At 41.1% G+C, this 9,610-nt stretch overlaps 1 long non-coding RNA gene across 1 annotated transcript; it reads left to right on the forward strand.

The window, feature by feature from the left end:
* Nucleotides 1–1,124: 1,124 nt before the first annotated feature.
* Nucleotides 1,125–6,133, forward strand: LOC135616445 (uncharacterized). The gene is made up of 3 exons (XR_010488341.1): nt 1,125–1,309; nt 4,110–4,168; nt 5,890–6,133. It is a non-coding gene; the product is annotated as an uncharacterized LOC135616445 (long non-coding RNA).
* The last annotated feature ends 3,477 nt before the right edge of the window (nt 6,134–9,610 follow it).

Consider the following 9,610-nt stretch of genomic DNA (forward strand, 5'->3'; position numbering starts at 1 on the left):
TATGATATAATCAAGTTAATGTCAAATGTTTTAAATATTTTATTAATGTCATTGTATCTAAAATTTTAAGTCGGTTACTTTGGATATATATATATATATATATATATATATATATATATATATGCATCAATTGTTAATTTCTATTTATAAAGTTTTGAACATAATATTTCTCGTTTTAATTTCATATTAATGTTTAAACGATATATCATTATATTTGATAAGGGCAAAAATGGCGACGTGACACGCCACGTCGTCAGCCACGCCAGGTGGACGCACTGCCCGAGGAAGCAAGCATTAATGCCAACTCGATGTGCGCTAAAGTCACCAGCTCTCAGCCAACGACCTCAGCATTTGACCCCGTGCCCTCGACCGAGGCGCGGGAACACGTCGACCGAGGCTTGCCCATACCCTGCGGCAGCCCGGTTCTCCATGCAACCCCAGTGGCAATGTTAGACGCCACGCGAGGTACTATTCTGCCCCTGCAAGCGGGCACGTCAGGTAACATCAAGCTCATCTATAAATATCCCAGAGTTCTAAACAAACGGGGGGACACTGCTTCACTAGAAAAGCTCATTTCCACATCTCTAACTTGATCGTCGGAGGGGTTGGGCTGAGCTTCCGACCCGACCTGTGTGCAGGAACGAAGGCGACGTCGCCTCTTCCCCGACGTCGTAGTGGAGCTCTCCCCCTGACGGAATGTCCTGATCAACCCGAGCGGCCACCCCGGCGGCCCCGAGGAACGCCACGCCAAATCCCCGCATTCGGACCCGAACCGAGCCGCGTCGGCCCCGAGGCCACGGCTTAAAACAGTTACTTACCGTAACAATATTAATATTGATTTTGGTTGTCAATTTGATGCGTTGAGGTTGACCTAACATGCTTATTCGTGCTCACTCACTTCTAAGACTCGAACTTATAGAGTCAACCCTCAATGTTTGATTCTCGATCAGAGGACCCAATATGAAGTGGCGAACTGAGTTGACCGTAACTTTCTTTGTCAAATAAAGCAATCGTTAGTTTGATTTAGTTTTCGACTTCAGCTAAATCAATTCGTCGTCTATATTTTAGGATGTACTACGGTCAATGTTTTTACCAACAAATCTTGAATCCAAGGGCATCACATCTTCGGTTCCCGTTTCTTCGTTGGGTCTCAGGAGTTCGATCGTAGCTTGGTTAACTGGTAAGCATCATCAATTAGTTCCGACGAATTGATTTCTCCGTAGGAATCATCTCCGATAATTGTGATGAGTACTAGGTTATCATTTCGCTCCTCGTCGAAGGAAGGCGCTCCTTTATCTTGAGGTTTCTGGTGAGCTTTGCTGCCACAGGACTTGCTGTACTATTGATTCTTGATTCTTGTTGCGCATTATAGGATCTTGAGACTGTGGCTGATTTGGTGGGTCGATGAAAGGATTGTGGATTGAAGATAAGGGCATTTAAGTTGTAATTCCTTTTTCTTTGTTTCTGCTGTAGAGTTCTAAGACTAGAATATATGGCTGGTGGAAGGACTTTCATTCATGTGATAGAATGAGATTGCGTGATGAATATATAGTGTCACTACAAAAGGATTGTGTTTTGCATGCGGTTAAGCCTTTTATGAAGCTAGTAGAAGTGAAAGAAGGGAACAGGACCGGATGAAAGCTAGTTAAATCGTTCTAGAAAACGTTTTGACAGTGATATAAAGCTAGTTAAATCCATTAGCTTCTTTTTTTTTTTTCCCGTTTAATGGAAAAGTTTGAAGCTTTCCATCTGTTGCATTTGTTCTTTGTTTTCTTTCCCTCTCACAATTCAGTTCAAATTTGTTCAAAAACAGCCAATCACATGTTCTACACTGCAAACACATTTTTTTGAACTTCCCAAGAATTGCTTCATTTCTGTACAGAAATTGGTTCTAGATAAGATATTAAAACAGCATATGGAGCACAAACCTACTATGCAATGTTGCGGCTGCGGCTTTTTCCTGCAAACCTTTCATGTTTTTCACAGTTTTTTTAATGATTCATGAAGTCCCATTTCATAAACCTGGATACGGTGAGGAGATTTTTGCAAGTGAAGTGATATTCAAAGGGCATCCCCCATCTTTTATCCATTACTTTGATATATTAGATTGTGGATATATTCTAATTTTACAGCAAGCCGTAGAATTTTGCATTAAGCTTAACAATTACTAGTATAAAAACGAAACCTTGTTTGTGTACTTCTTTGCTGTATCTTGAAAAACTTTTGAACTTCTAGATGCAATTAATCATGGAATTGTTGCAACCTAAACAACAGGCACATTTGTTTTCTTATATTGTGTGGCATCCTTAAATATATGAAATATGTTCACCTAAACAAGTCACTAAATGAGAATATATACATTTCTCTGTACGCCTGTTGATCTTCCTCACATTAACAGACTCTTAGAAACCTAACCGATCAAGAAGTCTTTTTTTTTTTAACTCTCTTTTTTTCATGAAGAAGGTTGAGTCGCATACATAGTCTTCTTACTAGAGGATATAACAGAATTATGATGTAAATTCTCACTCTTTGTTGTCTTCTTCTCTGAAATGTTGTGTCTGTTATCAATGTCTTCCTATTATTACCGAATAAACCTCTTTTATCGTTTAAATGACCCAAGATATTTTGTTTTGCCCTGTTGTTTAAAGTAAGGTTGATTTGATTGGACATGAAAGAGAGATAACAATGTCTGATTTTATTAATATTGCAAATAGGATGGCAGAGAGAAGATCGAAGATAGAACATTGATGAGAATAAAAGAAATAGGAGTATGGTGGGTATAGCTTATTTCTTTCTTCCAAGGATGTCTCAGACAATTTGTCCTCTGTCAGCTAAATAGCCTCTTTAAATAACTTGTAAGATTTAAGACTACTCAAAAGAGCCTCAAGTCAATTATAGTGTAAGGACCTTTAACTAGAGCAAAATTTTTCCTAGACATAGTGAAACATCAAAATAAAGTACTTGATTAGTTTAAAGAACCAACTAGTATTATCTGTCTGAGGGTTACTAGGTGTGCCAGTGCCTTGAGATGATAAGTGGCTAGCATGTTTGAGGGAGAGAGATAAAGAAGACCGGGTGTTGGTGAAGAAAGAGAAAGCCCATCAGACCAAAGAGATTGTTTGTAGCAACTTTCGCAACCTCCAAATCAGTCGTTTGTAAATAAAACAGAAGTTTTATCTATTGTTCAGTATTCACTGGCTTATTTGATCATAAGCTTTCTATTTTCATCACCATGATCGAAGTTATCAAAGTACACAAGTCTACAATTTTCATGAGCAATCATTAGTTGCAGGTAGAATTCTTGTATCTTATGTCATACAGTGTTAACCACTTGGTTTAAGGGCACAATAGTAGGGAAGTTTAGATGACCATGTATAATTGGAATGGTGACCCTAAATTGTTGACAGTGGTAAAGAAAGTGAACTTGTCACCATCCACCTGTGCAATGATGAGGAAAAGCTTGCATTCTTTGCAAACAGCAGTAGCTGCTATACTGAAATTTTGATAGGTAGAAAACTAGAGCGTGTCATCGGATAAAATTAAAAGAATGGTTTTATACCATTATCTTGTCTCTTTGGGATTTTCAGTCAACACGAGGATTCACTCATTAAAATTTTTTGACAAGTGAATCCTCCTTGTGATCAGCCCTCCAAAGTCAAGCCAATTCTTTGAACAGACAAATATTTATATTCCAGTGCAGTGCCATAATTTGAATTTAGCAATTCTGTTCCCAATGGCTCTGTCCTCCTACTTTTTTTATTTATGTTAAGCGTATAGGATTCACTCATTAAATTTTGTTGACAAGAGTGAAAGACCAATTGTGTTAAGTTTTTGCCCTCGTCCAAAGTCAAGTCAGTTCTTTGTGTAGACATTTATATTCTAGAGCAGTGCTATTTGTTGACTTTAGCATGTCCAATGGTTCCAACCTACTTTTATGATTTCTATTGAGGTTATTGGAGAATATGAATGTGCATTAGCATGTGAGATTATAACATTATCAGTGCGAACAATTTTTGGTTCTGATGAACATTTTGAACATGTGCATCTAAGCTGCAACTTATCTGGTCCTTGAGGGCTGGTCACTAACTTCTCTGTGTCTCCACAAGCAGGATTATTAATTCCTTCAGTGGCCAGGATGAAGACTGAAGCATCTGTGTCCACTATACTGGTAAACAAATTCTTCCTCTTGTAACTCCTGAATTCTCATAAATGTTATAATTGCCCTAGTTTGCTCTTTTTTATATGCTTATCATGAATTGTATTTACACATTTTCTTCTTGTACACTAGTGTAATCCCAAATCAGAATTGGAAAAGGATCTGAATGATGATTAGACGAGTCTACTACCGCATTCTGTGTCAGTGGATTTATGCAGAAAAAAAAAGTTAATCATTTAGGTTATCTCATTAGGTCTAGTTGGTATCAACACAGGGACTCAAGCAGGAAAGGGCTACTTATTGGGTCATCACTGGCCTAGACCTTGCGAGTACCATGTCGGGTTCTGATTATGAGATATGTTGATTCTTAACGAGGATGTAATATTCTGTTTAGTCTTATAATAGAAGTCAGATTTGGACAGACTCATAAGTCTCAGTTGAGTCTACCACTATTAACTTGGTTCGATCGTTTTGGACTATTGGTTCAAGTTTAATGAGACTAATGGATCAATTAGCTTATTAAATTGGGTCTGACATTTCTTTACTCGATAGTAAAGACGGATTACGGAAGTTATTGGCGTTCCACATGACAAATGAGATAACTAACGTAGCCTCATCCAAAATAGATCTTTTTAGTCATGATTATCCACTTTAGTGTACTTTAACAGTTAGGTTATGTGCTCCATGTGGCCTTCCATAAAAACACTGGTCAATCCATTGCTGCTATTTTAGACTATTATGAAGTCAGATCTGATGAACGTATTGGAGTTAGCTGACTCCACTGTTTGATATAATGCCTTCTCGTGCGAGATGTGTGACTAAAAGATACTCAAGGAGTTGCACGAGCAATAATGTCATACTATACTGACATGGTATCTTTATGTCTTCACAAAGTGAATCGATAAGAATGTAGCCATGGTGACAGAATAAGGACAGGGTCACATCCAAACCCAACACCCTAATTCCCACTCCATTAGCAACTTATTCAACTGTCCAGAAGACTGGCGACCACTTTGTCTGCTTTAATCAATCAAATTGGTATGCCCATTGTGTGTTGTTTGGCATCCCTGTGTTGCTCCCTCATCTCTTCCAGTAAGATTCAAATCTTGATCCTTCTTGCCTGTTGGGGGCCTGACACAATGATGTATTTACAAGTGATAGAAAAGAAGCAACATCCTGTCATCCATCTTCATCTTCCTGTCTGTAACAAAAAGAGGTTGTAGTTTCTTTTGCCATCCAACTGTCCCCTGCTTCCAAATATCTGAAGACAGTAATCAGCTCGCTACCATCCTAGGAGAGGAAATGGGGTGATAGGATTGAGTCCCGGTCCTCCCTAACAAGTATATTAAACAGTACTTGTGATATCCTCATTTAACTAGTAATCTGCATTGTTAGGTAAAGTTGTGGGGTGGACAAATGTTCATTTCACTGGATAAGTTTTCTTATGATATCCTCTTACAAAAGCTGGTCAAAAGGAGAGGATGGTGGCCTGTTCAAAGTGATCATTGCAGGTTACTCATCTCTTCAGTTACCCCAAATTTAAATTTGAGATGGGCATGATTTATGGGGAGCTTTGCTGTTACACTGGTGCTTTCTAAGTCTCTTCCACTTTCTCTCACGCATGCCTGTGTGTGCTCCCATGGCAGGACTGCCATGATTGAAGGTAAAGTTGGAAAGAAGAGCTGAGATAGAAATGGTTGCCAAACATCCTAACTCTCGTCTTCTTGTGTCAGGTGGTAGCAGCGGAGTGTGCACGAGAAGGAAGGTCTTAGATTTCATGAACCAGACATGGCCCTTTTTCCACTTTATGTGGACAAAGATTGATGTGCTTCTGTCACCAAGTCTCGGTCACTTGGCATCAGGAGCAACACCAAATTCGCGTGGAAAACATGTAGAGGTTGGCAACTATGCATTGCTTCCCATCATTCAATTCCCAACGGGGAGTTACTGGGTCACTCTCATGCCAGTATGGTCAAAGACTACTAACTAAATGTGTTAAATGCGATGTGATGTAATGCTTATTCTCAACCCAAAAAGAAGGGTAAGTTTTTGAGTTGTTGATCGATACCGTGTCGCAGGAGCAAACTTATCTTCGTTGCAGACCTTAATAGGGGGAACGATCCTCACTCTCAGCCTCAGGTTCTACACTGTCTACGCGAAGACATGCAAGTATAATTTAGTACAGAAAAAATCAAGACAAGAAAAAAAAATTATATTAATTTTTTTTTAAAAAAAATACTTATAAATCTTAAACGATATTTAGACTTCAGTCTTGTCTTATAAGCTTAAATACTTAAATCTTCGATGGATATATATATATATATATATATATATATATATATATATATATATATATATATATGTAGATGTTATTTATTTATAGATATAAAATACAAGATTCCTTAATCTCTATAAATTTATTTAATTTTATTTAAAAATAAAATATTAATTTATGATCTCTTAAAATATATTTAAATTTATTAACATTCCCCCTTAAAATATACATTTAGAGATAAATGCCTCAAAGATCTTCAAATGGTTCTTTCAAAAGAGATATGATAAAAATATTTGTTACATTTTCTTTATTTTTAATCTTCATGACCTCAATAAATCCTTTTAAATATATTTTTTCAAATAAAATGATGTTCGATTTTAATATGCTTGGTTGACAAATTGAATTTGTAGTCAATTTTAAAATTGTCACCCTATAAAATAGTTGGTTTATTAATTTGATAGCATGCATTCTCGATTAGACGTCTCAATCATATATATTCTTAAGCAGCAGGAAAGTCTTGTATTATACTTCGTTTGTAGAAAGAGAAATCGATTGTTATTTCTTACTGTTAGTCATAGGTGCCCAGCAAGTTAATCACGTGAGTGATGGCACGTGTGACTTGATACAGAATCTTTTTGCTTATTATATTTTGGCGTATATCACTTTATAACTATTGCATAAATGCATATATATTGTGATGTCCTTGGATTTGTGCAATGGGAATCGGATCGTGATGAGATCACGATAATGAGATCGATTCACCTTTAAACACATATCCTAAATAATCCCGGTCATAGGTTACTCGAGAGGGACATCGTGATAACCGGATAGACTGGTGTGTTGTATACCCGTCCATATGATAGATGCAGCTGGTCTCATAGCTGCTCGTGTAGGGACACTAGGGATACAGTACAGGTGCTCATTGGAGAATGAGTTCACTGATTGATCCGCTTACGGAATGCTGGATGGTTGATGATGCCTTATTGTCAGACAACGATTCCGTAGTCCTAGTGGTGTATCTGGTTCTTAGACTTGAGACACCAAGGATGTCCTGTATGAGTGCTCCACTCTTTGATACCAGACTTATAGGTTTGGCTGTTCCCAGATCTAGTACAGCTGGTCATTGGGAGTGGTAGTCGACCTTACGAGGGCTATTGAGTGTCGATAGAGGATCATCCACTCTCGGCATCATGAGAGGTATATCCCATGTGTTCTTGCTCAGACAAATCCCTGGCCAGGGTCATTCGGGTTGAGAGAGAAAGAGTTCTCCGGGAGAATCCGATTAGAGCGAGACTCGAGTAGAAACCGTATGGGTCTAACAGCACCATGCTCGATATACGGTCTCTGGGATATTAGATGGATGAGGGACTATAGGTACATGGTAACTGAGGACAGACAGGTCCAATGGATTGGATTCCCCTGTATCGTCTGGGGACTACGGCGTAGTGGCCTAGTACTTCCGTAGTCGATGAGTCGAGTGAATTATTACAGAGATAATAATTCACTCAGTCAGAAGGAGTTCTGACAGGTATGACTCACGGCCAGCTCGATATTGGGCCTAGAGGGTCACACACATATGGTAGGCATTGCGATGAGTAGAGGTTCGGATATGAGATATCCGACGGAGCCCTTGTCATATTGGATGCAGATCCAATACCCACTAGGGAAGGACCCATTAGGGTTTTGACACGGGATCTCTATAAATAGGAGGGATTCACAGCCTCATAGGCTAGAGTCTTTGCTTGCCCTTCCTATTCTCCTCTCCCTCTCAACCTCAGAGTAGGCCTGGAGTTTTGAGGAGCGTCGTCGCAACCCTGCTGTGTGGATCACCGCTAGAGAGGAGGACGCTTGACCTCCTTCACCCTCTCCTAAGGATCTGCAAGGAAACAGGAATATAAGATCTCCCTAGGTAACACAATCTCTATACGCAGTTTTGTGTTTCGCGGATTTTTGCGCACCAATCTTCGCACGACGACGAACATCTTTTTGGGAATCGGGGATTTTTGTTTTCTTGTTCTTCCGCTGCGCATATGATGTCGCCCCCCCTATGATTTCCCAACAGTGGTATCAGAGCCAGGTTGTTCGTGCGAATGATTGGTTTTGAACTGCGTATGTTGTGTTTAGGAAGAATATTGATGTCAAAATCGTTGACGCAAAAGCGAGGAAGGGCAGCAAACCGTTGCTACCCTCGATCTGCATACCTGCAGCCACCTGCAGCGGCAGCCGCAGCCACAGCCAGGCAGCACAGCGCCGGCGCATGCGCAAGCGCTGTGCCTGCAGCAGCCGGCCGGCGGTCTGCTTGCAGCAGGCTTGCGGCCGGCGGGGCTGGCAGCCTGCGGGTAGAGGCGCCTGCAGCCGCTGAGCCCGCGGGCAGAGGCGCCGCGGGGCAGCAGCGAGCGCTGAGGCACCGCAGGGCAGCGGCGCCTGTGGCCGCTGCTCCCACTGGCAAAAACCCCGCAGGGGCGGCCGCCAGCAAGGCAGCACCGCCTGCGGGCGCTGCCTCGCGGGCAGAACCGCCCGCGGAGGCGGCGGCGCCCGCGGGGGCGCCCACCTGCAGCGGCAGCGCCCCCAGCGGGCGTGCTGCCTGCAGGCGAGGGCAGTGCCCTCGCCCCGCCGCACAGGCCGCCGCCGGCAGGGTGGCGGCGGCGGCAGCAGCGAAAGGAGAAAGGGCATTAGGGTTTTCTGATCAAAAGACAGTTTTGCCCCTCGAAATTTGAGAAATTCCAGTTTCTGTCTTTTGTCCAAATTACGAAAATACCCTTAGGAATTGAGAAATTCCCTACATGTCCCTGATTTCAGAAAAATATTAATTAATTAAAAGGTTTAGTTGATTATTATTATTTTTATTATCTAGTAGTCCTACATGATGATGATTATTTATACATGTGATGTATGATGTGTGGACGGATGATCATGGACCGTGTGATGTGTGTACTTGTGATTATTATTATTGAGGTCTGCGAACCTCCATTATATTTCTCGTTTATTGTCGGGCCTGCGTGCCTATGATTAAGTTGTAATCACATGAGGAGGCGCAACGGGAGCGTGGATGCCATAGCGGGACCCACGAGACGGACGATCGTGATGCATGGAGATGCATCAAGATGTCGACGGAACCGACGAGGACGAGATGGACGATCACAAGGCATGGAGATGCACCGTTGCACACATAGATCTTG

The sequence above is a fragment of the Musa acuminata genome, chromosome BXJ2-7, assembly GCF_036884655.1.
Source record: "Musa acuminata AAA Group cultivar baxijiao chromosome BXJ2-7, Cavendish_Baxijiao_AAA, whole genome shotgun sequence".
In the NCBI taxonomy this organism is placed as follows: domain Eukaryota; kingdom Viridiplantae; phylum Streptophyta; class Magnoliopsida; order Zingiberales; family Musaceae; genus Musa; species Musa acuminata.